The 14,640-nt window shown below is 45.3% G+C and overlaps 1 protein-coding gene across 2 annotated transcripts in view; it reads left to right on the forward strand.

Annotated features, from left to right (window-relative positions):
- Positions 1-14,640, forward strand: part of HPCAL1 (hippocalcin like 1) — a 66,728-nt gene that overhangs the window by 14,214 nt on the left and 37,874 nt on the right. The window contains exon 2 of one of the 2 annotated variants that reach the window (XM_080387886.1): positions 2,302-2,348. The exons of the other annotated variant lie outside the window; for it this stretch is intronic. The gene's annotated coding sequence lies outside the window, so the exon portion shown is untranslated. The remainder of the gene's footprint in view (positions 1-2,301; positions 2,349-14,640) is intronic. 2 annotated transcript variants of the gene reach the window in all.

Here is a 14,640-nt window from a genome sequence, read left to right on the forward strand (position 1 = left end):
GATTTGTAGGAGCTGGATTTCAGCTGGCTGCTTGACTTTGGTTCTTTTCTTTTCTGTTTCTTCTGGGTGGTCATTTGTGAAAACCTGTGGTGAATTTGTGAGGTTTCCATAACAATGAGAAAGCAAAAACTATAGTGCTAATTTTTTTAAAGAGGAGGAGATGGACTTGCAGTACAGTCACTCTGAATTTTATTACAGTATTTTCCTGGAAGTTAATAAGTTATTTCCCACCTAAGCATCTTCTGGGTGCTTATGAGTAACAGTCAGCATGGATTAGTCTGGAACAAATCATGTCAGACATCCTAATTTCCTTCTACAGGAGGGTAACAGGTCTTGAGGATAGAAGCAGATGATATCAGTCCTAGTTAGGATTTTGGCATTGTTTTGATATTCTCAGAAGGAAGCTAGGGAAAAGAAATTTTGGTGAAACTGTTGACTTCTGGATGGTGCAGTGTAGGTGTGCTAACTGTGCTGCAGGCTTAGCTCCATATGTCATCAAACTCAGAATTGGGTGGGGATTTCCAGAGGTGGACCCTGTGGCTTGGGTCATTGTGATTGATGCGTCTGACAAAATGCTGGTTCAGGCTCGATAGGTAGCTCCAAACTAGGGGAGGTTACAAACACTTGAGAGGAGGCGTTAGATTTTCAAATAGCTTTGGACAAAGCCAGAAAATTAACTTGGAGGGTCCATCGTCCCCGGTGAATAAGTTGGCTGTACAGACTACCCAGGGGTGGTTGGAGGGGCTCCACTGAAAAACACCTTGGGGTCGTGGTGGGTCACTGTATTGGGTCTGGCTGAGATGAAGTTAATTTTCCTCATAGCAGCCCCTGCTACCAAAACTGCGCCACGCAAACAGTCACACGCCGCTTCACCAGCATCATCCTGCCCTGACAGCAGCAGGTGGACTTCCGTAATCAGGACGGACTTACTGCATCCTGCGTTGTGTCTCCTGGTGCTTTGGCATCACTGCAGTACTGGAGCCAGCGTGAGGCACTGCATCTGGGGGGACACGTGGAGAAAATGAGAGGGGCCAGTGGGGATCTGAGGAACAGGAACCAAGAGGAAAGATGGAAAGGAGTGGTGTGTTTGGTCTGGAGAGAAGGCAAAGGATTGGCACAACGGGTTTGCAGTGGCTGGAAGACTGATGCAAGGGGAGAAATATGCGAACCCTGCCCCATATCTCTTTGGGTTTGGGCAAGTGTTAATGAGTTTGAGTGGCATCACGAAAGGAAGAAACTTCTACTTGTAGGGATGGTGAAGTGTTGAAGGAGGCTGTTGGGAGGCTTTGGTAATGTCTGGGGTCTCTGTGGCCGGGGTTTTGCATTGGACATACCAAATGTGTGTGTTAGGGGTGGGCTTGGAGGTACCTGGGGGTAGGGTCCCAAACCCGATGGGATTTTGTTTGCAGAAGTTACGGGGTTACTGGGTCAGACAAGGGTCTGGCAGGAAAGAAGTTGGTGTGGTTGGGCTGGAGGAGATGAATGCTTCCCAGATGTGCCTGGCCTCCGTGGTGGTGGAAGTCATGGTCAGCTCTGCAGGAGGGTGGGAACCAGAGAAATTCACTTGTTTTCGATTTTGTAATCCACAGATTTTAAGAGATTAGGAATCGCAGGAGCAGCTGAACTTGCTCCTGGTGCTCTGGTCTGTTACTCCTTAAGCGCTGATCAGCCCTCAGGGTTCACAGCTGGCAGATGCTGAAGGGATGCAAATTATGATACTCTGCTTTCTCGAGGAGTGTGCTAAATGGAAAGAGAAGTGATTTCTAACCTTTCAGAGCAATGCTTAATGGCTCCAGAAAACTTGAAACTGGTGCTCTCATAGTTTATTTCTTTTTCTCCTGTTTTTAGATCTTGGGATAGTAATACTTCTGTATTATATAATACATAATACCTCATAGTAATACATAGAGGTACAAGCCAAGCAAACTTTCTGAATCTGAACTTGATACTTATTTTGAAAGACGTGTTTTACAAAAAAGATTTGAAGTAGGTAGGTAGTTTCAGCAGATTTTTGAACACCAGAAGAATTTGCTGTCTGTGTTCAAGACAAATCTGTACATTTTTCAACATGGGAACTGTTTTCTATTTCAGGACAAGTAATAAAATGCAAATAAAGGCAAAAAGGTTGTTTCTCAGTGTAAGGTAAAATCTGGAGCAGGGGTTTTGCATGTTTAGACTACTTCTGTTTTCTTTTTCAGCTGGGAAAATTGGTTTTTACAGGGAAGGCCAAAAGGTGGGAAGGTTGTCACTTGGAAGAAAGCTGTAATGTAAAGCGTGTTTGGTTTGCGTCTTCTCCTTCAGGCAATCAAGCCCTGTGGACTTTCTCTGAAGAGGTTCCAAGATAGGTGGTGAGTACTTTCCAGAACCTGTTCCTTTCAAGGCACTCTTTAAATTAGTAATAGAAAAATTAAATTAGTAATGGAAAATACAAGTGCTGGGTTTTTGTTCTGCATTGGGTGCAGAGGTTTGCACTTGCTGAGCTTGTGGCATGCTTTAATTTTAAAGCCGGCAGGGCCAATCTTTGAGTAGGGGTTTGGCATCAAAGTGTTAAGCTTTACCTTTGCATCGAATGAATTTCCTGAGACTTGATTAGTGAAAAAGATGTTGTATATTTAAAAATATTTGACTTGAGGGAAAATCTGAACAATTTACACTGTATCTTTTACTAAAAGCCTGTTTTTGTGCAGTGGGGCAAAGTGTTTTCTGTGTCAGAGTACCCTTAGGGTTTTTTTTTCCTTTCTGTTTTGTCCGACTGTGTTAATCTAAAGGAATGCAACTTCCAGAGGGTTAAATGAGCTGCATAATTTGTGCTAATCTCTGCCATGCGTGACTGATTTTGTCCTGCCTGCACCCAAGACTTTCATGTGTTTCATTTGTATGCACTTCATTAGGTCCTTATTTGTAAGTAAACAAAACATTAAATCAGTTAAGAGCTGCAGGAGAATGAGATTGCTAAAAAAGGCCGATGTGTTGGTTGCAGCTGGAGAGCCACCTCTCCCACTGGTGTAAATCACCGCAGCTTCTTTTCCTGTGGTGGAGCCGATTTCCAGCAAGGGCAGCTGGGACTCTGCTCTGTGACACCCTTTGCTGATTTTTTTATTGTTTCTAGAGAAATACATACTCTGTTTCCTCTTTCAATTCTAGATTTCTTTCCAATGAGATTAACCAAATTATATCATTACCCATTAATTGCTCAGGAAGTTTATTCTTTAGTTGCATTTCCCTAGTGCACAGGATACAAGCTATTAGAGCTCTTGTGCATTCAGGCTGGCTAATGAACTTGCAGTTGAATGTCCCAAACCTCTAATGGACTTCTGCATCTTCCAGATCAATGTATTTTCCATAGATAAGGTGCCTTTTGATATGTGTGATCCCAGGTTGATGTGAAGTGTCTGTACAGCTGAAATCCAGCCTTCTGCACTTGCTTGTTGTTAGAGCAGGGGAGGATTCTGGGGTTTGGTGTGTTGTACTGTGCTGGTGTTCACCCTAAATACATGTTCATTTTGTCCAGAAAATGCTTATTCAGCATTATTCAATGCCCCTTCAATGTATTTGTTATCGATAACGTCTTTCATCAACGAAAACATCTAGTTAATAAACTGCATTTATCCATGTTTTCTGTATAAGGGAACCTAATTTCACCCCAGACAGTTCTCCTGACTAAGACTTAATGTCCCTAAAACATGAGTCTTACAAGGCTAAATCATTAATCCCATTGTGCCTTTTGCTAAAACGCTCTTGTGAGTAGTTTACGAACCCCTCCTCTCCCCCAGCCTCACAGCTGTGGTTGGATCGGTGTTACAAACCTGCGTGCTGTTTGCACTGGTAATTGCTATATTGGGACCTGATTCATCAGTTGATCTTTCTGAGATCTTGAAAGATGAATCAAGCTCTTTTCCTGAGGGCAGAGGGGAGTATGGGGTGGGTGGCTGTAACACCAGTTGTGTAAAGGCCAGGCAATTTTAAACCGTCAGTTTAAATTGCACTTACAATTAGATTTTCTTGTTGTTTTAGGTAACACCTGAATATGTGATAAGTAAAAAATACTCGTTAACACTCCAGACTGCCCTTGCCGCAGTTAATGGTTCTTTCTCCTGGATAGTCCCTTGAGGTGGTGCTTTCAAAAGTGTGAAGGTCCTGTGGTCTTTCAGGGAAACCTGGGCTCCCGAAGCACTTTTGCTAACAGAGTATAGAGGTGTCAGGTGTTCACACACCACATTTTTTTCTGCTTTAATGGTCTGTATTCCCCTTTGTCTTTTCAAATTCAGGTGCATCTTTTATCGCAGTTTGGGAATTCAGGATCCATGCTGTATGATGGTACATCTCCAGAGTGTAACAGTTTCTGGGGGTTTGGCTGTGTCCATCCGTATTTAGCATGCCGTAAGAGACAGACTTGAAGGCAGCTCGGTGCTGAGCCAGCCGGGTGTTTTCCAAAACGTAATGTGTGGATGGTGGCACATGGGTAGCTTCAGAGCAAAGTATAGCGTCATGAAAACAAAATATATATGTGAAAGTGCCTGAAAGGAGCTTGAATTTTACCCCAGCTGAGCACATCTGGAGGTGAGGGTGCTGGCTGGGGAAGGAACAGGCACTTGGGTGCTCTCCTGACAGGGTACGGCAGGCTCTGACAGAGCAAGCTGCTTACCTGTGTTTCTGCCTGTAAGCACATAAGCAGCTCGGAGCAGCGGAGACCGGGGGAGCCAGATGCGATGGGGGACGGACCCATGTCAGGGCCACCCTGGGCCCGATGGCCAAATGGGCACCCATGCTGGTGGTGGTGGTCTTGTGCCTCAGGAGTTTGCGGGATGCTGCTGGGGTGGTTGTGCTGGGAGGCTGGAGATGTCGTGTAGGCATGAGGGCTGTCCTGGTCCCAGGTGCGATGCAGGAGGGGCGCAGCAGTGGCATCACTGTAGCCTCTGTGCTGCTTTGGAGGAGCATGTGAGTGGTTGTGACCCAAAGCCAGGAAAGGTAGAGGGTGGTGGGATGTGAAATGGCATGAACAACAGCAGAAACTGCCTGTTTCTTGCGTGGACACGGGGCTTTGTGGCTGAAACAGGGCTCCTTGCTTCTCCAGTCCAGAGTTGGCATGCATCGATGCAACATCCAGGCCTTGAATTTTGAAGGGAAACATTTTGCCGCCTGAGACTGACAGATCTGTCCTTCCAAACTGGCTTTGAGAATGTTTTATTTTTAAACTGAAAGCTGAGGTGAAACCTGTGCAGCCTTTGTTTTCAAGGGAAGGAGGCTCCCCTTGAATGGGAAGTCACATGCAGTACTGGAGGGTGGGTTCCTGGAGATACCTCAGGACCACCTGTGGTTTAGCATGGAAATCGGGGAATACTCTTGCCATTGGTGCTGGGGTGTTTTTGGAAATGCTCCTGTACGTAGAGCAGGGCCATGGGCACCTTCTCATGGCCTGGCTCTGGGACTTTCTCCATCACTAGGACATCCCCCCTCACCAGGATGTCCTTGTCCCTGAGTCCTGGTGCCTGCTGGCACAGCTCCTCCTCTACTATCCCTGCCAGCATCTCACTGCCTTCCCCACAGCCCACCCATGTCCCCATATCCAGGGTCCCAGGGGTCACCCTCCCTGTGAGCATCTGAGCTTTGCAGGGAGGAAAAACCAGCAACGGAGCCAGGCTGAGCACCGGGGCGGAGGAGGAGGGAACGGGCAAGACAAGGGGCTATCTGCGGCTGTTTTTCCCTTTTCCTGGGTATTGTCTGCGTCACAACCTTGGCAGATTCCCTGGTTTGAGGATTCAAATCCTGTTGGGGAAAGGGAGACCTTTCGGTGTCGTTACCTATTGCTGTTATCTTCCCTGCAGTCTACTGAAACTCTCTGGGGGAAGCTGTGAGGGCCAGATGTCTGCTGTACATACAGCTGTACCACGGGGAGGGGGGGGCAGTGGACGGACACAAAAGTGCAATGAATTGGAAAATGTGTCTTAAAAAAGAACAAATGGGGAGCACAATAGCAAATGAAGTACCTTGTGCGAGTGGCTTATGCAACAAAATAATTAAGAAGAATTTATTATGGTTTAACGTGTTACTAATCAAAGCTTGCATTTTGCCTTCTTACCACCTTTAAGATTTCTATTTGAGTCTTGGTCTTCTACATTTTTATTATAAATAGGTTTTATTAGTATTTTCGCTGTTGAGGCTTTCTATGTTGTATGGCACATTTACTTTCCCATATATACTGTTTGCTCATTCAAGGATATTAAGGAAGAAAAAGCACAATAGATGTGCAACACTACTGTTCATCCGTGTTTGTTTTTATGAATGAATCTTCTGCCTGGGTGCAAACAGACTTCAGGGTTGCCCAGTTTTCAAAAGCTTCTAAAATTCAAATTTCTCTCATTAGTTCTTTACTGTGGTGGTGGTGGGGGAAATTAAAAGCAGGCTTTGCTTTTAAAAATGTAAGTTATTAGCCAGGATTTCCAAGCGGGAAGATAGTGGGGAGCCAGGTTTGGATTATTTTGTAATAGCGCTGGTTTCCCCGTCATGTTCTGTGCCTCCTACAAACACCACCTGCCTTCTACATTTTGTATAGATGTTGCTATATAGCATGAAAAGAGTGTCTCTTAATGCAAGTATTTCATGTTGATTCACTGCTATACAACTGTTCATCCTCTAATAGTGTGGGATTACAAAGCATTATCATGCTCAGATTGACTCAGGTAGTGCTATTTTTGTTTAAGCTGTATTAAGGTATCATTGTGAATCTTTGGTCTTGCAGCATGGGGGTAATACGATTTACTATTTTTATAAAAAATCAACATAGCTGTACAAATCCTGTCCATAGCAAGAACTGAAAAGATTAGTCATGAGCTCAACACTTTTCCCCACCCCCCCTTTTGTCTACAGTGAGTTGTTACATCTTTAATTTTCATGTGACCTCAGTCATGTTGGCCAGGCCTGGAATGAAATAAAATGGTCTCTTGGCTTATGGTTAGGGACTTGGTACTTTGCTGGGAGAAGCTTTGGTGTAAGCGAGGGGCTTTGGTGTAAGAGGATAGTGGGTTTGGGGATGCTCGGTGAAGTTACCTGGGCAGCCACCGAGGGAACGCAGTGGATTTCATCCACCTAAGCCCTTGCAGGATCATCTAATTCAAGCAAATGAGACCTCCTGTGGACATTGTACCAGCACTCGTGTTCCTCCACCTTGCTGGTTTTATGTCAGGCTCCACCCCTCTTAATTAAAAAAAAAATGCAGTAATTTGGTGTGGATCCTTTTCTTGTTCCTCTCTTCCTTATCACCCTGCAGCAGCCTGGTGCCCTGATAAAGCAAAAATAAATGTATACCCTAGGGTTGAGTTGGACTGAGGGGTGCAGGCAGAGACTTCTATGGATGGCATGTCTGGCTGGATCCCTGTGGGTCGGACGGACTGCCAGGTATTGCATTTCCAGGAGGGGAGGGAAAAAACAGCATGGCCTTTCTTGGAAAGGGAATGCAGTGAGAAGTAAGGCGTGATTTCCCTCAACTGGGACAAATACGGAGTTGCTCAAAAGTAGTTTCCTTTGCAATAGGTCTCAGAGGAGTTGCCACTAAAAGCCAGCATGGTTTGGTTCAGCTGTGCGGGCAAAGATGGCTTCACAGCGTGGCTTTGGTGCTTCAGGAATTGCCTAGAAGAGTTATGATGGGCCAGGGATCATTTCCCGTAAGCAGACTGGGTGCAGTCCCCTCTCTGGGGAGCGCGGTAGGAAGGAAGGACGTGGCCCACCCCGTACCTTCTCACATCCAGGGTTTGCTGGGATGGGGGGCTGCTGCAGGGCAGGGGATGCAGAGCAGCACTGTCTTGCTGGGGGAGTTGCTGGGAGTCTTTCTGGCATTTGGAAGGAGAGGCGATGATTGACAGGAGAAGAGGAATTGTGATGGAGCAGCTCAGTGTGGGTGTCCTCCTGGGCTCTGCATCCCAGGGTGGCCTGGCTGGTGAGCAGCTTAATTGCTCTGAGTGGCTCGTGGCACCCAAAGGCACCGGGATCCTGGTGGGAACGCTACCATGAGCAGCCACGGCTGTCTCAAGGGTGGTCTCCAGTTGTGTGAGTATGAACACATGTAGACACAGATAAGCATTTCCATCCCCTGCAAGCCTTCATTTGAATGAAGCAGACATTAGCGATGGGGATTTTTACAGCTTTCTCCTTAATTACCAGGAATGCAGAATAAATTTCAGTAATTACTTGACTTCTACCTTGCACAGAAAAAAAAGCCAGTGGTAGCAGCTGGGTGCCTCGCCATTGGCTGTGGGCAGCACAGTGTCCACTGAAGGGATGAGAAGATGCTGGAGGTTTGCCAGCGCAGCATCGCAGTTAGCTTCTTGCCAAGTCTTTCAGTCCTGTTCCCTGCTGACCATGAGCTGTTGGGTTAGATACGGAAATCAGCTGGTGAAGTCTGATCTCTGTTATGCCATTTAGGGTAGAGGCACATAAGTTGTCAATTTTGCCTTAATAAAATATGTGAATAATTTTGACGTGGGATGCATGGTGGTTTTGAGAATAGCCAGGCTTGAAGGCAGGAAACAACTTTGAAATGTTAAGGCTGAAAACCCCATCCTATTTTGAGGGGTTTGATCTATCTAATGTGTTTGGGTTTTTAAAAAAGAACAACACCCCTCATTTATTGTACCCGTTTTTATGGTTAACGTGTATTTTAGCTGTATTTAAGTGTTTTGGTGGCAAAGTTAACCATTTCACTAGCTAACCACTCGCAGACTTACCGGCCTGAGCATTTAGCTGCAGCTTCGTTGCTGCATTCCCACTGCGGCCAGGGGCTTGGGCTCCATTGCTTTGGTGTAATGGTTGGGGGGGGGGGCTTGGTTTAGGGCTTGTGGGAGGCTGAGGGGTTGATTATTTTTCCCCCCCCCTGACACCACCAAGTGTTGCATCTGCTGGTCGTTGTCCAGACTGCCTTCCTCCTGCATGGCATTCTGGTGATGTTCCAGCAGAGCATCGGTGGGGTGCATTTTGTGTGAGCAAAGAGGGTCTGAGCTAAGCCAGACAGTTTTATTTCCTTCTCTGTAGGCATTTGGTATTTATAAAATACTGCCCTTGGGTTACTAGAAGATCTTGTCTCTTAGCAGGCAAAAATCCCAGTTGCTCCCTTCCAGAGAGCTGCCCTGTATCGCTGGGGGAAGCAGATGTGGCCATCAGCCCCTTGTCTAAATCTTCTTGTCTGGGATGAAGCATCAGGATCTGCAGCTGGACTGGATGATCATTGTAGGTCCCTTCCAACTGAACTACTCCGCTCAAGTGCAGGCAGGACGGGAGAGCTGGAAGAGGACAGTGCTGCAGATCCCAGCTGGTATCTCTGTTCCTGCTTTGGTGCAGGAGGGGTGCGAGAGATTTTCTTTGCTAGGTGCTGTCTGTCTGTCTGTCTGTCTGTCTTACACCTTAAAGCCTGAGAATGAATTGTCTCAATTTTGATTTTATCAGCAAATGGAACGTGGTCGTAAAATGTGGTGAATCTACTGCAGTAAAGGTGGGTTCAACTGCAGAATTTTTCAGTCCACAAAATATAATCTTCAGTCTTCACTGAATTTCAAGGAAAATATAATTAGAGATTTTCTTCAATGAAATGCCAGGAAAAAAATAACTCAGGAAGAATTTAATTTCTGTAATTTGTGGAGGAAATCTCCTTTTAGGGATTTACCATCAAAAAGTTGTTTTGTGGCATGTCGTGTTAAGGCATATATCCTTAACGATGTATGTCATGTTTCATTGTTATGTGCCCTTACTACCTATATGTCAGAGCAGTTAATTACCTAGTTCTGATCATTTATACTGGAATCACTAAGACAGTTTGTTTTTAAGTCTTATAGGTTAAAATACCTTGTCTGGCAAAATAAATATTTCAACGCTGTTACAAGGAGCATAAAATAGATATGTTAATAAAGGAGTATAAAATAGAAACTTAGGGGTTCAAAGCTCTCAGCAGACTGGTTTCAGAATATACTAGGAGTATCTTCCCTGAGTTTGCATATACTTTCTAAGTGTTTTGTATCTGAGGAAAAACACTTTTTCCTTTTGTTTTGGTTGGGTTTTTTGTTCTAAATTTGACCAAAGGTATTTGACAGGCTCTGTTCCTCACTTAGAATCAGGTAAGAGGATGGAATGGTCCCTGTTCACCACTGTAAAGATAGTGGGAGATGAACTTACCTGGAAAGTGGCAGCTGAATGGAGGATTGATGGAAGATAGGAAGTGCAAGAGATATTTCAAAGCAGGAAGGTACTAAATATTGAATAGAGTACCTGGGAAATTACTTCAGGTTGTCCTCTTGAGTCAGTGTGCTTTTAAAGATTGTAGGCTGAGTCCCTGAGGAAGAGGGTTTGGTTTTGCAGACTGTCTGGTTCTTCAGTTGTTTCCAGATGTCTGCCAGCTCTGTGGTTGCATTCCCTTCCAGCTATATGCTTTCTCTGCACCCTGGATAAAGTGTGTCTTAGCAGGAGAGTGGGCCTTACCCTGATCTCCATCCCTCCTGAATCCTTCCCACGATGGCAAGGGAGTTGTTCTTTTTCTGTCTAAACAAATCTAACAGTTTGATTTTGTTTCTCATTGTATCTCAGGGATCCTTCTCCCTTCAGCCTCCCGTGCTCTGTGAGATGCCCTGGTTGAGGGTGACGATGGCTCTGCCTGGACTCCCAGACACCCCGGGAGAGCAGAACAGCGTCCAGCTCCATGACAGCACCCACGCAGAATCCATGGTTTGCTATACCTAAGTGCAAGTCAAAACTTGCAAGAAGTGGTTTAATAATGGGAATATCAGAAGACCTCTGAGTACAATGGTGCTGCTGGATGCTTTCATAAATCTAAGGTTTAGGGATGACAGTTATGATGCATGACACTGGGAGAATGTGAAACTGCAGTCATTAAACAAAAATGGGCTTTTAAACTAATGGCAGCTGCCTAAACAGTTTTGCAGTGAAACAGATTCCCCTTAGGCCACCATTCTTCAAGTAATATTGGTTCTATTGACCTTAAAAAAACAGGAAAATATTTTGTTTTGGTGCTGTAGCACTGCTTTTACATTCATCCCAAAGGTCAGGCTGCTAAGTGTTTGCTAGGTTTTAAGCTGGAGGTGTTAGGAAATAATGAATGGCAATTTTTCCAGATAGTTCATTCACTGTTATTCCTCTGAATGAAGCCACCTGCAATACCAAGGATTCACACCTGTTCCTAGATGGGCTTCCAAGTGAGTATGGTGGCACTTTTCTCCATCTAAACTCGGCTGTGTTTAACTCAGTAGGTAGTTCTGCACCATGTCTCTGTTATACAGAATTTTATCGAAATACCTCCATCAAAACCTGTTCCAACTCCTGGTTTAAAATGATGCACAATAAAGCAGCGTGTTGCCTTGTCTCCTGTGAAGCCATCATTCCCAGCTTAAAGCTGGAGGTGTAGAGGTGCGTGTATTGCCTTTTCCTTTGTGCCAGAGAGGTCCTGATGGACAAGGGCTACCCGTGATCTGAAGTATATTGGCCAGTTTCCTTGAAGAGGCATTTCAGGAGGGTTTGGCAGTTGCAGAAGACCAACTCATTCTCATCCACCCACTTTCATTTCTTTTGAACTTTTAACTTTTCCCTTGCCCAGGCTTGGTTTCTTCCTGAAAATAGCTTGTTTTGGCTCTGTCTCCTTGTCTCCCTCATTCTTCAGCTTGATCAGAACTCATCATCTTCTCCCCTCCACCCCTTTTATTACAAGGAATAGAGGAAAGGTTGGAATAAGCCAGGCTGTGAAAGGATGCTGAACAGCAGAATTTGGATGGTTTGTGTCATCTCTCTTCATACCATACACAGCTCGGAGCCCACTTCTCTCACTGTAAGCTTAGTTTCAGCCTGGGGCTGGCCTTGTTTGCTGAGTAACTCCAGACTGCTTTAATTTTTTTTTTGAATGTTTGTTTTTTTAAAACAAATAGTTACATTAGAAATACATGTGAAATCCATTACGAGCAGTCATGTTTCAGTGTGAAGGCCTCCATTTCATGAGATGACAGCGTAAAGCTGGATGTTGCAACGCTCTCTAGTTTTTCTAGGAGCCCTGCAAGCCCAAGCAGAGGTTGAGAAAGATGGGCTGGAGGTCCTGACGTCTCCTGCCATGGCAGGGACGCTGAGTGCAGCTTTTAGTGCCTGATGAGTTCTCTTCTGAACATCACCTGCAGTCTTGGCTCTCTGCAGGCTTTGGCTGTCCTGTGAGACCTGGATAACATACTGCTGCTTTCCACCACTTTTCTTTTCTCCTTTGCTTCCACAGTCTGTCCTAACCATAAATGTGTTTTCTGTGGGTGGTTCTTTGTGGAAGAAGAGAGCTCTCTTAAGTGCGGTGACTTCAGCTGTGTTTTCTTCTTCCTGGGGAGTATGCTTGAGTCAGGAGAGGAGAGCGGAAGAAGAAAGGTTAAATTAACTGTAACATGAACACTTGAACAGATGGCTGACCTCTGTAACACCAAGAACCATTTAATTTTGGAAATTTGCAGGCTGTTTTAAGTTTGTCATGCTCTTTATGACCATCTGAACGTAGATACACAACATGATTTATTAGCTTGCCACAAAGCTTTGTTGCTTAATTTCTGTTTGAAACACTGAGCTTTGGGTGGGATGCGCAGGATTCTGGAGTACTGATGGGATCGGCCCCCTTTGTGCCAACTTTCTTTAAACCCCTGGAAGCTGAGGGAGGATGGGTGCTCCTGATCATGCTGGAAGAGGCTCATCTCATCTGCTTCCCTTGCTCCCCCAGCAGCGCTTAGCCCTAGCACCGATGAGGACCATGGAACAGTTAATTGTGGGCAGGGCAGAGACAGATGATCATCCTGCCCCAAATCACTTAACCGTCTTAAGGGTCTACCCTTGCCTGTCTGAACGAGCCAACTAATCTTCCAGTGAGCCGCACAAGTGAGCGCTGAGCTATGTATGGTACCGAGAGGGAGATGGAACGAAATGATCAAATTCCCCTGTCCTTCCTCTCCCCAAAGAGCTGTGTGCTGTACACCTGCTTAACGGTGGAGCAACATCACTGTTCAGAGCAAATTGTTTCAGGCTATGGTAGGTTCTCCGTCCTCTGAGGGCTTTTAGGTCAGGATTGCATATCTTCTGAAAACATGTGGCGTAGGCCAAATGGGTGGTGGCTGGATGCAGAAATTTTTGGAGAAATTCTTTGGATCAAGAGGTGTTGGACTAAATCAGTGGTTCTCAATGCTTTTTGTGAGATAGGAGCATATTTTCAGGAGCTGCCTTTCAGACGCTTGTGTGGCAATTTGGAAGAGCAATATCTGCATGGTGGCCACATATGAAGTCCTTAGCACTCTCCTGGAGACCTGCTGGGAAGAGTGATGCCATGAGTCCCATCTGGGATTCAGTGAGTCAAGAGTGGAGGAGCAACTGTGAAGTGCTTGGAAATTGTCTTTATAAGGAGCCTACCATGTTAGTCCACCAAAAAGTGAAAGAAAAAAAAAAAAAGACCTGTATCAGCACAGCATGAATTTCTTTTACAGAGGTCTGGCTTATCGCTACCATTGGCTTCTCTTAATTACCGCTGATGTTTTCTGCAGGCTGTGCAGTTGGAGCTGGAATGTGGCTGGCCTGGAGTCAGGGCACAGAGGCTTTTATCAGGGCCACTCGGAGACAGGCCATCTGCAGGATATATATATATTTTTTTCGTATTTGTCTTCTCTAAATAAAAAAGTGATGCTGTGAGAATGTCTGTTCCATCCTATTGCTTCACTTCACCAAAGCTGCCATTTTCTGACAAACTGTTTTAGAAAGTCGTATTTGGCAAATGGCTGTTTACTTAATTCCTCTCCTGTCATGGCTGCTTGTCCAGGAAACCCAAATCTGTTTGCATGCAAGCTTAGCTGTAGTTCAGTTCAGAGCATTCTTTAAACCATAGTTGCTTGCTGCTCTTGTTTTCTTTTTTTAGCTCCTTTTCTCTCACAACGGAGGAACTGCAGGTACTTCATGTCTGATGAAAGCAAATCCAGTACCTGCAGAGCCAAGTGCTTGTAGAAACTGCGACAGCCACGTGGTCAAGTTTCCTCGCTTACCCCAAGTATTGTAGCTTCAACACTCCGCATCCTGCAGCTGTAACACAGAGAGCGTAATGAGGATTAGCTCTGCAGGACGGAGTTTCTTCAGTCTGCAGAAAACCATATGAAACCCCACAAAGGGGCATTGGCCCGTGTTGGTTCCCCAAGTCCTGCTGGCTCAGGTCCACCAAAGGAGACTTCTCCATGATTGCTTTCAGCAAAACTAGTGTTTTGCTGTCAGGAGGGGAGACTTGGGAGAAGTAGCTTTTGCTTTTTTGTTTGTTTGTTTTAAAGAAAAGTTATTTCCTTGGGCTCAGTGCCCAGCGATAAACTTACCTACTTAGGACACTGGGTTTCAGTTTAGAAATAGAATACTCCATCATGGTGCTCTGTGCAAAACTGTGCTGTTCAAATCACCGAGGGGAAAAGGACAGTCCCTCGGTGACACTGATCGTTGCAGGATTTTTCTTAAACTGAGAAAATTAAGGCTGTTCCTGTCAAAGTGAGCTTAAGCAGAGCTTAACATGCTTTGCTCATAGTTACTGAGATTTAACCTGGCTCTGGCCACCCTAGCCTAGCCATGGGTGTTTCTGGAGGAGGGTTGCGCATAGGGACTTTAGTT

This window comes from Falco punctatus, assembly GCF_963210335.1.
Source record: "Falco punctatus genome assembly, chromosome: 5".
Classification (NCBI taxonomy): Eukaryota; Metazoa; Chordata; class Aves; order Falconiformes; family Falconidae; genus Falco; species Falco punctatus.